At 35.6% G+C, this 15,095-nt stretch overlaps 1 protein-coding gene across 2 annotated transcripts in view; it reads right to left on the bottom strand.

The window, feature by feature from the left end:
• ppfibp1a (PPFIA binding protein 1a) overlaps positions 1-8,785 on the bottom strand; it is a 29,457-nt gene extending 20,672 nt beyond the window's left edge. Inside the window, exon 1 of one of the 2 annotated variants that reach the window (XM_065289894.2) lies at positions 8,623-8,785. The gene's annotated coding sequence lies outside the window, so the exon portion shown is untranslated. The remainder of the gene's footprint in view (positions 1-8,622) is intronic. The other variant, XM_065289895.2, reaches the window with a different exon arrangement.
• Positions 8,786-15,095: the final 6,310 nt, after the last annotated feature.

Raw genomic sequence — 15,095 nt, 5'->3', positions numbered from 1 at the left:
GGGATATAATATCGTTGTTTTGACCAGCAACCTGAGCCTTCAGCAATCCAACCAGTAGTTAGCAAAGAGATTTTACAAATAATATCACTGACTGGAATACTACGTTCAGGAAAGTAACAATCAAAACGGCTTACATATCATCAAATTTCTTAACTGGTAACATTATTTGATTTCAGAATAATTAATATTTAGTTGTTTTAGCTTATGAAATGTCTGTAGACAGCGCTGTTTATCTATGCATTTACTCGCGCATTAACTGTATTAAACTGTGACCGCTTGCGGAGGTAATAAATAATTAATTAATATCCAGAGACATTTATTTAGATATTTTAGCAAAATAATGTTTATCTGGTAAATGTTAATAGGGTAAATCTTGTTAAAAGTGGTAGATGTGCTTTAGCCTCCGGTAAGTGATCAGCAATATGAACGTGATTTTACGATGCTAATGATAAGCATAAATAACAGAAAAACGAATTTAATTTAGCGTTTTTAATTCCACAAAGCATTAATTCATGGCTGTTTTATTCATGCAAAGCTACGTCGTTATTGGGACCGGATTTTATGGATCAGCCAGCGTGACTCTGTGAGTTCGTCTCTATTCTTGGACAAGCTGCACACATTGCTTTTAATATATCAACTTATTTAACATAACATACATTAATGCACAAATAAGCTGTGCTATAAATGCCTCATATGCAAAGTAAGTATACTCAAAGTCCTTTTAATAAAGTCGCGTCACTCCGCCGTCATATTTGCTGTGCACGCTGCTGCTACTTTGAGCTCCTCTCCTCAGATGCGTCCAGCACGCAATTTTCTTGTTTATCGGTCAATCCGATATTACAAAACAGATATCCGATCATCGGAAAATGCTCAAATATCGGGGAAAATATCGGAAAACAGATATATCGGTCGATCTCTAGTTGAAAGGAGTAGACCTAAGTATGGGACGGGATGCTACATAGGGCTGGTCACAATTACCGTACAAGCCAAAAAAGTGAGGTAAAACCCTCTAAATTCCCCCATTTAATCTGGTTACAGACTGGGCAGGGGGCACTGCAGGAAACCTCAACACTAGGGTCTTTGTTTGTAGGTTTACCACCGACCCCCTGACAGACGACTGCAACACGCTTCTTTGTCTCTACAAGACGAATCTTGTGGCACATATGAACGCCTCTAAACAACACAATACTTTGTGTTTTAAAAAAGGCCAAGACAAGCCCACATCCTTTGGTCTTACGTAGCACGAGGAGTGAGCCAGGGCTTTGTTTATGGATATCAGATTGTGTCTAGTCAATGAGTCCTTTGTGTACAATGCCTGGTCTCTAATTGTTTAAAATTCACCCTTTGGGGAATCTCTAAAAAATAAACTTTGTGACGCTTTTTACTAGACAATAACGGACTGTTTTACTTTCCAAACCCATGAAGTCAAACTTTTGCCCAAAAAAGGACCAAACCCTGAGCAAAGGATTGAATACAACAAAACAAATAGATTTGAAGCAAGACCTCAACTGGATTCAGTTTAACACATGTTGAAACACTGGCCAGCTTAAATGCGCTGCTTTCCAGGGGTTCTGATTTACTTTTGGCTTACGGAAAACATTCCCCACATCCCTAGAGGAAAAGGAGCTGTATTTAGTCAGCTGCCTGCATCACTTCCTATGGGGAAGCCCTCGACTTCTGGCTGTTCTTTAAAAGAACTGAAACTGAATATTTGACATTTTGATGGCGACTATAAATTTATGGAGCTCAGTTTAGGATTTCACTGTAAAATATCAAGATTATACAAACGCGGAGTGCTTTGTATTATCCTTATCCAAAAAAAATGCAATTTTTCAATGATATACAGTATCTGTGATGTCACCCATAGGTTTGTGAAGAGCTTTTTTGAAGCCAATAGTTGACAGGGCCTGCTATTGCCATCTTGGCGTCACGTCACTGCAGATCACTGAAAATGGGTAAAGAGGCGGTACATGGGTAAAGATGAGGTTGCTGGTTGCTGAAACCACGCCCGCCTAGCACAACAGTAGTGACAGCTAGTGATGGGCGATTTCGAAGCACGCCTTATGAGGCTTCGAAACATTTACAAATCTTTTGTTTCGAATCATTGGTTTGGAGCTTGTTTCAAACAGTCACGTGATTTTAGCAAACGAGGCTTCATTACGTCATAACCGTTTTGAAACGTTTCAAAAATCCGAAGATTCACCACTAGGGGGAGTTGATCACAAATGGGGTCTTGGGTCAGTTTTATTATAAAAGTTCATAAAACATTCATCCTTCTGACTAATAACACTACCAATTTGTCTACTTTTTGTTTAAAGACAGATTTAATGACAAAAATGTGCAGAATTAAAAAGAGAGTTCGTTTTAATGCATTAGCCATAAATAAAACTAAAATCACAGAATACACGTTTAATTATGTCTTAATTAAATACTTTATTTTTCTTAAAAACATATTGTTAAAACAATCTTGCTATGATTTTGTAAAAAATGTAAAATGTTTGGACAGATCTTGGTGCTTTTACACTATTTTGACCAGCAGATGTCGCCAGCGTGTATGGTGTTTCGAACGCTTCGAAAACTAAATTAATTTGTGAAGCAATTTGTTCAATTGATTCGAAGCTTCGAAAAGCTTTGTTTCTCCCATCACTAGTGACAGCAGTTCACCTATCACTCAAGTGGCCACACCCTTAATTATCCAGAACTTTAAGGCTTAATATAATTTAAATGGAGGAGTTACAAAAAAATTCACCCACCCCACAGTTGTCATGAGTGGCAAAATTAGCTATACAGACCAAAAACACTTTTAGTACCAGGCTGTAAACACATTTACTTCTGCTGTAAAGTTGGCCATTTTAACATGGGGGATCTATGAGATTGACTCCCTTTTGGAGCCTCTAGTGGCCAGTCGATGAATTGCAGTTTAAGTTACTGCCGTTTTGGCTTCATCAGAGAGATCGGAAAGTTAACCGTAAGGCGGGACTTCATTTTGTTTGTTGAAAACTGATTGGATCATTGGAACTTGGGCAATGATGCCAATCGCCACAGCAGAAACAGTCTGCGATAGCCCTTCCTTGTTACAGGAAGTGAAGACAGGTCATTACGAAGAGGTTAACATTTTGATATAAGATTATGAGGGCACATGAATAAAAAAAAAGTTTTTAAATTTCAATTTCATGGTGACTATAAATTTCAGCTTTGAGATAACCATTTATAACTAATAAAGTTATATAAAGCTGTATAGCTCAGTGGTAGATCATTGTGTTAACGCTGCACAAAACGTTGTAATGCATTTTAAGTCACTTTCGATAATCGCCTCAGCCACGTTTTGCATTGAATTCTCTTGACCTTTACTGCAGTCACATTATAACCCAATCAAGAGAGTCCATCACACGGTTACGTCCGTATTTTCTTTCCATCTCCCTGATGAGAACCAGCTCCTTATTTTCAGATATTTTGCTTCTGCATTCCACAAAGCTTGGACGGAAAAGCGTTCAAATTAGGAGAGCCCTCTGTGACACAGTGTGAAGTGATTTTTGGCTATAGACAAAACTTTGAACAATACTTTTCCATGCAGCACAGTTTAATCAGCAAACACATGGTCCGATTAATCAGAGGTCCATAAAGAAAACGGGGGGTCGGTTTGACCTAAATAATAGTTTCATCTTAGCTTCTTCTAGATTAGGTCGACCCCTCTTAACTGCGTACTATGCACAAGTCTCCACGACCCAGATGACCTAAACTCTGTTTCGATACCCATTCACCCCCCTTTCTTCAAATTGATGAAAAACTCCTCCAGATGTGTGGGTCCACTCGCATACCATAACAATTTCACTTAACATCCTCCAAACATAGATATCAAACAACCCTGCCTAAGGCCACAGCACTGTCAACTCCTCACACAAATTAATTCTTAGGTTTACTTTATAAATATGCAAATTACAAAAGAACATTTTCCCTTAAAGGGTTATGAAGCAAAGCTACAGTAAGGATTGTCGTAACTGGCTCAATGCCCAGGGAGGCTCACTAGTATAAGGGTAGAAGTCACTCGGATTTATTTACGTTGCATGACGTTGACCAGATGTGGAGATAGGGGAGGAGGAGGAGGGGGTGGTTAGAAAGAAAAACAATCCAAAGCCCATGCCATCATTCATCTTCAGTTTTATCCCAAGTGCAGATGCAAGCTACTGAACTACAAACTGTACTGTACACAAACACACAGATGTGACACATGTGTTATTTTTATTCTCATTGAAGAGTTTGCTATGTGATTAGTTATTTGTACTGCACTGGATGCAGGAGTGTGGCTCAAATATCTATGTAGAAAGTCTCCACTGCATACCAATCGAACTGACAAACAACATAGAATAAAATTAAAAAAATAAAACCATAAAATATGGTTTTATTATAGTAAACTGTAGTAACGCATTTTGTTTGATTGGCTAACATCTGTGTTAACATTGTTTAATTGCAAACACCATGGGTAAACTATTCCTACTACAGTGAAATTAATAGTACATTTTAAGGTTTTACAACAAATAATACCATAGTTAAACTATGCTTATGGTGGTAAAATTGTGGTAAAATTGTGGATATTATGGTTTTACAACAAAAATCATGGTTAGACTATGCTTACTGTGGTGAAACTGTGGTAAATTTGTGGATACTATGGTTTAACAACAAATAATACCATGGTTAGACTATGCTTACGGTGATAAAATTGTGGTAAATTTGTGGATACTATGGTTAAACAACAAAAATCCTGGTTAGACTATGCTTACTGTGGTGAAACTGTGGTAAATTTGTGGATACTATGGTTAAACAACAAAAATCCTGGTTAGACTATGCTTACTGTGGTGAAACTGTGGTAAATTTGTGGATACTATGGCTTAACAACAAATAATACCATGGTTAGACTATGCTTACGATAATAAAATTGTGGTAAATTTGTGGATACTATGGTTTAACAACAAATAATACCATAGTTAAACTATGCCATGTGGTAAAATATTGGTACATTTTAAGATTACTATGGTTTTACAACAAATAATACCATAGTTAAACTATGCTTATTGCTTACAGTGGTAAAATTGTGGTAAAATTGTGGATACTATGGTTTAACAACAAATAATACCATGGTTTAGGCCTGTCACGATAACAAATTTTGCTAGACGATAAATCGCCTCAGAATTTATCGCGATAGACGATAACATTGATGCTCCGGGACCATTATAATAATGCAGATACACCTTTTCAAAGATCTATAAACTTTTATTTCTAAACAATAAGTAAAGACGGTGGGCGAGTCTCTCCGCTGTCATTTGAACGCCAGCGGGAGTAATTATGGGTTTATATGGACGCAAACTAATATTATGTCCACTGCTTGTTTAGGAAGTAAACATGCTGCACAGTATTTTCTACATGTATATGTTAGAGCTTTCTCTGAATTTTCAGCGCAATTGATAAAATAAGATCGCGCAACTTTCACACGCTTGCAAAATGAAACTGCGGAGATCACCCGCTTTAGTTTATCAATGAAAGGCTAAAAATAGCACTGTTCACCTTGTGTCGGAAAAGTCAGAAAAGACGTAAAACATTGTGATCCGATCGATAAAAACGCATGTTAATGACAAGTGTAAACAGCCTCTAGTAAATCCATCTTTTTCTCCAACTCTCGTCTCAACTAGTGTTTTCTCCTGCTACACTTCTCACGCGGCGCTCATCCTCCTCAGTACTCCTACTGTGATAGGCTACGCCAGGAGTCCCCCCTCCCCACACAGATCATGCGACTGACAAATGACTGAGTTCACTCCTTGTCACTCGTTGCACGGAGCGGTCATCCAGTCTCTTTGGTAGAGAGATAGAGACAAGGAAAACAAACAAGCATGCAAATGTGAATTATCGCGGCCTAAAAAAAATGATCGAGCTCATTTTATTTACCGTGCGATTAATCGATTTATCGTTTATCGCGACAGGCCTACCATGGTTAGACTATTCTTACGGTGATAAAATTGTGGTAAATTTGTGGATACTATGGTTAAACAACAAAAATCCTGGTTAGACTATGCTTACTGTAGTGAAACTGTGGTAAATTTGTGGATACTATGGCTTAACAACAAATAATACCATGGTTAGACTATGCTTACGATGATAAAATTGTGGTAAATTTGTGGATACTATGGTTTAACAACAAATAATACCATAGTTAAACTATGCCATGTGGTAAAATATTGGTACATTTTAAGATTACTATGGTTTTACAACAAATAATACCATAGTTAAACTATGCTTATTGCTTACAGTGGTAAAATTGTGGTAAAATTGTGGATACTATGGTTTAACAACAAATAATACCATGGTTAGACTATGCTTACGGTGATAAAATTGTGGTTAATTTGTGGATACTATGGTTAAACAACAAATAATACCATGGTTAGACTATGCTTACGGTGATAAAATTGTGGTAAATTTGTGGATACTATGGTTAAACAACAAAAATCCTGGTTAGACTATGCTTACTGTGGTGAAACTGTGGTAAATTTGTGGATACTATGGTTTAACAACAAATAATACCATGGTTAGACTATGCTTACGATGACAAAATTGTGGTAAATTTGTGGATACTATGGTTAAACAACAAAAATCCTGGTTAGACTATCCTTACTGTGGTGAAACTGTGGTAAATTTGTGGATACTATGGTTTAACAACAAATAATACCATGGTTAGACTATGCTTACGATGACAAAATTGTGGTAAATTTGTGGATACTATGGTTAAACAACAAAAATCCTGGTTAGACTATCCTTACTGTGGTGAAACTGTGGTAAATTTGTGGATACTATGGTTTAACAACAAATAATACCATGGTTAGACTATGCTTACGATGACAAAATTGGGGTAAATTTGTGGATACTATGATTTAACAACAAAAATCCTGGTTAGACTATATTTATTGTGGTGAAATTGTGGTAAATTTGTGGATACTATGGTTTAACAAAAAAAAAACAGTTAAACTATGCTTAGTGTGGTTAAATCATGGTAAATGTGTGGATACTATGGGTTTTATACAAATAATACCATAGTTAAACTATGCTTTTTACTTTGCTTGCTATACTGAAGGTGTGGTAAATTTTTGGATACTAAAGTTAAACAACAAAAATCATGGTTATAAAGCATACTAGCATAGACTATGCTAACTGTGGTTAATTTGTGGTTACTGTGGTTAAACGACAAATACCATAGTTAAACTATGCTTAGTGTGGTAAAACTGTGGTAAATGTGTGGATACTATGGGTTTTTTCTACAAATAATACCATAGTTAAACTATGCTTACTGTAGTGAAAGTGTGGTAAATTTGTGGATACTATGTTTTTACTACAAATACCATGGTAAAAAATATACTCATAGTAAAATTGTGGCAAATGTGTTGTTGCTGTGCTTTATGCACAATTACCATAGTTAACCTATGCTTACAGTGGTGAAATTGTTGTAAATGTTTGGTTACTATGGTTTTTACCAGAAATATCATAGTTAAACTATGCGTGCTATAGTGAAATTGTGGTAAATTTGTGGATACTATGGTTTTTACTATAAATACCATGGTCAAAACTATGCTCATCATAGTAAGATTGTGGCAAATGTGTTGTTGCTGTGGTTTATGCACAATAACCATAGTTAACCTATGCGTGGTGAAATTGTTGAAAATTTTTGGTTACTATGGTTTTTACTACAAATACCATAGTTAAACTATGCGTAATATAGTGAAATTGTGCTAAATTTGTGGTTATGTTTTTACTACAAATACCATGTTTACTACTATATTGAATTTGTGGTTACTGTGGTTTTACGATAATACAATAGTTAAACTTACTGTAGTGAAACCATTGGTAATTGGGTAAAATGAATAAGGTAATGGATGAAAGTTTAAAATATTCTCCTTTTAAAATGAAGCACAGATTGTGATGTGTTTAACTTGTATCACTGTACTTGATAAGAGGCTTAAAATGTAAGGCGTGTTAACAGCATCCATTTAAAGAGGAGTGAGCTGTGGACTGATGAAGACCAGAGACAACACAGTCATCCCATAAATAACAGGCTGAAAATCATACAGAAATCAAAAGTGTGACCACAATGTGACCAGTCTAGTGTAACATACAATCTACATCCTTCTGTTTATGAACCTGAAATGTTTTGTCCATACAGTTGTTTTAAATATTTTTTACAGTCACTGTGCACATAATATATAAAGAGAGAGTGAGAGACCTGATCAACTTCAGATTAAGATTTCATCTCAAAAACCAAGAATCACATTAAATCTCTTATCTTTCATACAACTCGTAATGGATATGCATTTGAGCTTCAAATGATAAATGTGAACTACACAGCCTTTCATTAAGTGAATTCTCAATGCAACCTTTATCGAGCTTTCATGCTTTAATACTTAAACACGAAGTTTTCTAAAATATATTAAAATGTTGTCGGTTAATGCATACCAAACTATTTTTAACAAACACGAAAGCAAGAGAAAACGACCAACTAAACCATAAAGTAAGAAAAAAACAGCAAACGCGACAAGGTGATATAAAGACGCACAAACATTTAAAAAAAAACTGTAAATAACTCACCTTCTACTCAAAACAGAATCTTAAAGTTATTTAAAACGACGAAGGTCCCTTTGGTTTATCACACGTGTCTGTCGGAATTCAAGGGATACTTCCCAGACTCCCTCATATTAAAGAGCTGAACGAGTCTTATGCGATGAGCAACAGCAAAAACTTCAGACTTCAAGTTGAGTTTTGTGCGCATGAGATCTGCGCATGCGCCATTCCAACCAATCACGGCGCACAGATTTGCATTACCTAAATAATAGAAATGATTGGGATAGAGCATTATCATTAATGACATAATAATCTTGGGATGCAAAAATGGGTGTGGCTCAGGAGACCGGAAGTTGGCCCTAACTGACCATGTATGTGATCTAATACAGTAATTTTGTATTACGTTCGTGGTGTTATTATTTATTTTCAACTCGCCACATTGTTCTTGTCAGTGTTTTATTTATTTTTCATTACTAGATACTCGATTAAGTCTTTATTCATAGATGAACAAATTTTATACCATGCGTATCTGAAGACACGGAATATGTGAATCAGATACAAAGAGTTACATAATAAAATATACGAATACACGCATCGAATGCTCACTAATTAATTATTTGATTATTTTGTTTATGGTATTAATGAAAGATACAGCATGGTTTAAATAATAGTTGAAAACTTAGAGAAAATAAAAAGGTAATGTCGCCCTCTTCTGGACATCAATGGATTGACAATTGTCCTTAGAAATGTAAGAATTTTGGTTTAAAACATTACCAATATAATTATGTTTCTAAGTTATATTTTAAGAAAAAAAACAAGTAATATATTTTTTTACAAAATACTCTTGACAAACAGGAATATGTTGAAAACGAGTGGGTGAAATCAACGCATAATTGCAAAATGTATTTTTTTGTTAGATCCATATTTAGCCATTTAGTTTAATTATCGTTTCCTATTTTTTTTTATCGTTGCTGTTTTCAAACCAACACTAGATGGCAGACAAATGCAAGTGTTTGTAGTGGTGTACAGTAGTTTGATCAAATCAAGTTTAACTTGCGCTCTCTCTCTCTCTCTTCTCTCTCTCTCTCTCTCTCTCTCTCTCTCTCTCTCTCTCTCTCTCTCTCTCTCTCTCTCTCTCTCTCTCTCTCTCTCTCTCTCTCTATATATATATATATATATATATATAATAATGTGATGTTTATTAGGTTTTTTATTGTAGCCAATGGGATCTGTGCATTAAATATTCAAGGTTGCTGGTTTAAAACAGATAAAATGTGTTTTTTTGTAATTCTCTCAGCGGCTTTGGAGCATTTCTCAGATTATTATTATTTTTTTAAAACATTTTGTTCAACTTCCACATCATCAAGTCAGCTGTGCACAACAAAAAAAGCAAATTCTCATTGTTTTGGGCAAATTGCAAATGCTTGGTACAATCATGCAGATGATTACTGTATGTGCAATTGTCTCCTGTTTGCTACATTTTTCAATTGCTTATGTCATTTTCATCAAAATTGGTTGACCTTTTTGTCATACTCAGTTTTTCCATTTATTTATTTTTGTTTGTTTGTTTGTAAACTGAAAATGTGAACCGAATTGATGAATGTGTATGATCAAACAGTATGAGAAAATATGAGTGATTTTTTTCTATGTTGCGTGGAAAGATATCTGTTGTGATGTGTGTGAGAATCTGTCTAACAGTCTTGGACATCAGGTTGTCCGTCAGGAGAAAACTTTGAGTTGAGATTATAATTTTTTATTATACAGTAAAATATGATTTATTCAATACCACAATATGTGTTACTTTTTACAGAAAAAAATAAATGTGAATTTTGTCTTGCAATCAATAACTTCATTCTGTTGAAATTGGAAAAACTGCAGCAATGTTTATTTACAATCATTATTATTATTAAAACTGTAGCCATAAAGTTTACATCAGAAAACACTGACACCTTATTTGTTATATAGACAACATGCATAATGTTGTCTATGTTAAGGAAAATGTTAAGAATGATTTGAGAAATGCATAAAAGCAACTGAGAAAAACTAAGTTACTTCCACTAACCTGTTGTGTCTGAAATATTTTCTTCCACTTTTGGATGTAGACACATTTGTGTCCATGGCAACCTGGCTTACAGGAAATCATTTGTAGTCCTTGTTTCTCAATGGAGAAAAATCCCACAAATAAACATCCCACTTACACCATAAGAGTTTTGTACTCCATCAGGGTCAAGCCGTTACTTTGGACGTGGAGAAACTGTGCCGTGATGGGGAAAAGCCAAATATTAAGTATTTAATAAATCCTTTGATGTAAAATGATTCAGATTGTGTTGGCGCTGGTATTTGGTGATCAGATAGCATTCGAAGACCAAACGGAGGATTTTAACTTCAGCTTTGAGTGAAAACTATGACTCACCGTGTCCAGAGAACACAGAGTTCCCTCATTATTGCAAACAATGTACCGAGGACAGTTTGTTATTAAATCAGTCTCTCTGCTGGTGTCACAGACACAGATAACCTCTGTTTATTGCAATCATTGTGTATGAGGACACATCGTATTAATTAAGAGGAATGAGACCACCGATCTCTTCCTCTCACCCGGGTAACTTCATGGCACCGCTCACCTCTGTGCATGCAAGAATGTTATGTTTGCTAAAAATAGAAACGGTGGGAGGTGCATTAAAGCAGTTAAAGGAAACCGAGAGGTCCACAAATAGCCTCCGTAGTATGGAAGGCCCTGCAATATTCGATAATTATCTCTTGTTGCTGGGAGCCAGTGAGTTAGAGTCCAGGGCTCAGCAGTGATAGAAGAGGATTTTAATGGCACGTGCTAAAGAAAGCAGCACTTGTACAGATGGATGACTTGGCTCTGCGAGAGAAACTGTTGGATTGTTCATTTCGAGCCAAGCTTTTTAATGTCCCCAAGGTTTGCCGTTCCATGTCATTATTTATTCATGCTTATTTGCACTTTTGTTTTCCTTCTGTAAATACTCACATTGAAGATAGAGGTCCAGAAATTTGACAAAAAGCATTTGAAAATAATCACACTAATAAATCACACTGTCGTCACACTAAAGTGAGGCCATCATTTTCTCATTCATTTTACTTGTTGTGTGGGGGTGGAAATGCAGACAGTGTGGATGTTTGGCAAGCCTTTGCTGAGTTGTTTCAATGCAAAACTGGGTTGTTTCAACTCATGGTTGGGTTAACAATAACCCAACATAGATTTATTTATAATCCAACATGTGCTCTGTCAAATATTTACGCAGAATTGCGTTAAAAATAATTAGTGAACCTAATTTAGCTTTGGATTGAAGGTGTATCTAATTTTAAGGTATATCTAAATCTAATACATATTTACGGTAAAATTTGAAATAAACAACTAGAAATAGTGTTAAAGGAAAACACCACTGTTTTTCAATATTTTACTATGTTCACTTTTAATCTTTGTACAGTGCTTCTTGAATGTGTTAGCATTTAGCCTAGCCCCATTCATTCCTATGGCTCCAAACAAAAGTTTTATTTTGTGCCACCATACTTACTCTTTAAATAGGGAAAACATGGAAGTGTTTGGTGGCTTCTAAATTCATCCCTGTTTGGATCCTAAGGAATGAATGGGGCTAGGCTAAATGCTAACACATTCACGACATGCTGTACAAAGATTAAAAGAGCACACATTGAAAAAAGATAGGTATGTATTCATTTATCTAAGTTGAGGTAAGAACATAGAAAAATATTGAAAAACTGTGGTGTTTTCCTTTAATTACTCATAAAATTTGAGTAAAAAATGCTGGGTTATTGCATGGTTGGACAAATCCAACTGTGGGTTAAAATGAACCTGGTAAAGTATTCACATGTATGCATTTTGCAGACACTTTATCCAAAGCAACACTACAAGGTATACATTATATAATTATGTTTGTTCCCTGAGATCAGTCGAAATGCTCATGCAATAATCCACACTCTCAGATAAAGAGGGAACAAACATTTTCACTTTTTGTACCATTTTGTACCTCAAATGTATCTTCACCAAAATGGTGCATATTAGGACCTTTTAAAAAAGGTACCATCCCAGTGACAACTTCTATATGTTTTATCTGAGAATGTACCACTAAACTCTTTAGTATGCTATCAGTATATTTATTAGGATACATTTTTTGTATACACTACTGACCAAGTAACAATACTGTCACTCTTGAAGCTTTTTAATAAGGCAAGAATGACATTATAAAGATTGATTCCCTCCTTGATCCAATTACATTTGATTAGAGAGCAAGTTAAAGCATTATGAGATATGAATTGTGCATCACATTTTCATCCGATCAACAGTGCCCAAAGCACAAGCTGAAATGTAATAGCATAATAGGTAAGTATATGTGACGATAATGACATTGAAAAGCTAATCTCCTGATGCTACACACTTTCACCTTTTAATATTACAGACAATAAACAATGATGTGTGTGTGTCTGTATGTTTGTGTGTGTGAATAGAGGAGAGCACAATAACATTATTATTTATTGCTTGGAAATATATTTGATGCAAAACGTATGTAACAACTTTAAACCAGACAATTTCATACCATTTATTCTGTTGTCTATTATAATTATAAACCAGTAATTTCACACCACTGGGTGAGTAATCTTTCTGTTCAGAAGTATTTGCCTCAAATCTTTGCTTTGAGATGGAAGGAGAAAACTTAACAAAAGCATCAAAACTGTCAACTGTTGTTAGACAGACTCTGATGTAAGATCACAGTGTCAGCAACAATAAAACTATGAGCATTTTGAACAATTATAAAATAACAATTTTAAAGGCTGTTTCTGCTCATCTCATGTTAATCTTGAGTACTTATAGAGTAATATTACATTCTTCATATCTCCAAAGAGAGTTCAGTTTTATCAGATTGATAAAAGACAGATCAGCTTTGGGCGTGCCGCGGAAGGAGCGAGTCACGACCAAGCAACACACACAAAATATCCCACTATCTCTGAATAACTTGATTAACTACATGCTCGTGTCGCTTACATTATATGCACTTACGCACCCATGTCCAACATAACACAGACGTGAAACTCATGACCCAGCTGGGACTTTCCACAAAATCCAGCGTTAAACAAACACACACAAAACTCCGCTGATAGGATAAACAAATTATATACAGGCTTTCTTCTCCTTACATCTAAAAACGCAGTTCTTCTTTCTTGCAATTGTTGAGTCTTGATATTAAACAAAGCTGTCGCGTGAAGTGATGCCTGAGCGTCCTCGCTTCTCGCTCTCACACTGATTGACGTGTGGGTGTGCTTTTCTAGGGGAGGTTCCCATAAAATAAATATGATATCATATGTAACATCTACCCATGATACGTTAGATGTACCCATGTTTGAAAAAACCCTGGTAAAGTGCATTTGATTCGACTCAGTCTTTTTCGATGTTAAGCATGAGGAATCCAACTCTTAACTCATTCCCCGCCAGCCTTTTTTGTTTTTTAAGTTGCTCGCCAGCATTTTTTTGTGATTTTCACAAAACGCCTGTCAGGAGAATGTTCTTCTATAAATATATAAACATACAAATATATCAAATAAAAGAACAGACCCTCTGCTTTCAGCCAAACAAGCAAAATGGGAAAAAAGTTTCATTCTAAATTCATTTGCTCTCTTTTTAGGACCTCTTAAATATTGGTTTCTTTTAAAAAAATACAGAATTTTGAGCAAAAACCTGAAATAAAAGTGAAAAAATTGAAATTTTGTTCAAAACACACACAGAGTTTTAAAAAATTGGATTAGTTTTTGCTTCAGTTTTTGGGTAATCATTTTGTGTAAGATTACTGTAAAACCTGACCAGGGAAGCGTCATTGGCAGGGAAATGTTTTCCTTTATTTGACAAGATAACTTGTCAATTGCGGGGAAAGAGTTAAACTGTGTTAACAACTCAGAATGCATACCGTTAACCCCCCCCCCCCTTTAAAGGGATAGTGAGTAACCCATGATTTACTCACCCCCAAGCCGTCTGAGATGCATATGTCGATCAATTTAAAGCTAAACTTAAGACATTCTTCTTTAACAAAGCATTCACATAAAATGTCCAGTAAAAGTACTTATCCCGCAATAGTTAGTTTGTCTAGAACAGGGGTTCCCAAACTTTTTTTCCTGCGCACCCCCTTCTATGTCCCAACCGGGTTGGCGCACCCCCAATCCCCATTTTAAAAAAAATCCAAAAAAGCTTTATTTTCTCACCATAAATACTCATGTTTAATCATGCGCAAATAACCAAGGGCCGGTTGCACTAGCCGGACGTTAAGAAGTTGGGTGTAATAGTCCTACGTCGGGCTTAGCTACGTCCAACATTGTGAAAAATATTTACGCCTATTGCACCATTTGAAACTACGCTCAGCGTAGATGCTGCGCGCCCCCGTGTATGCGTTTAACCACTGTGATATTTAGACGCCATTCGAGTTTACTATGGTAAAAAACTTACATTTACTGCCGTCAGCTAATAGATGACA

This window comes from Paramisgurnus dabryanus, chromosome 1, assembly GCF_030506205.2.
Source record: "Paramisgurnus dabryanus chromosome 1, PD_genome_1.1, whole genome shotgun sequence".
NCBI classification, from domain to species: Eukaryota; Metazoa; Chordata; class Actinopteri; order Cypriniformes; family Cobitidae; genus Paramisgurnus; species Paramisgurnus dabryanus.
Note: the sequence above shows the minus strand (reverse complement) of the source record. Positions and strands in the feature narration are given on the sequence as shown.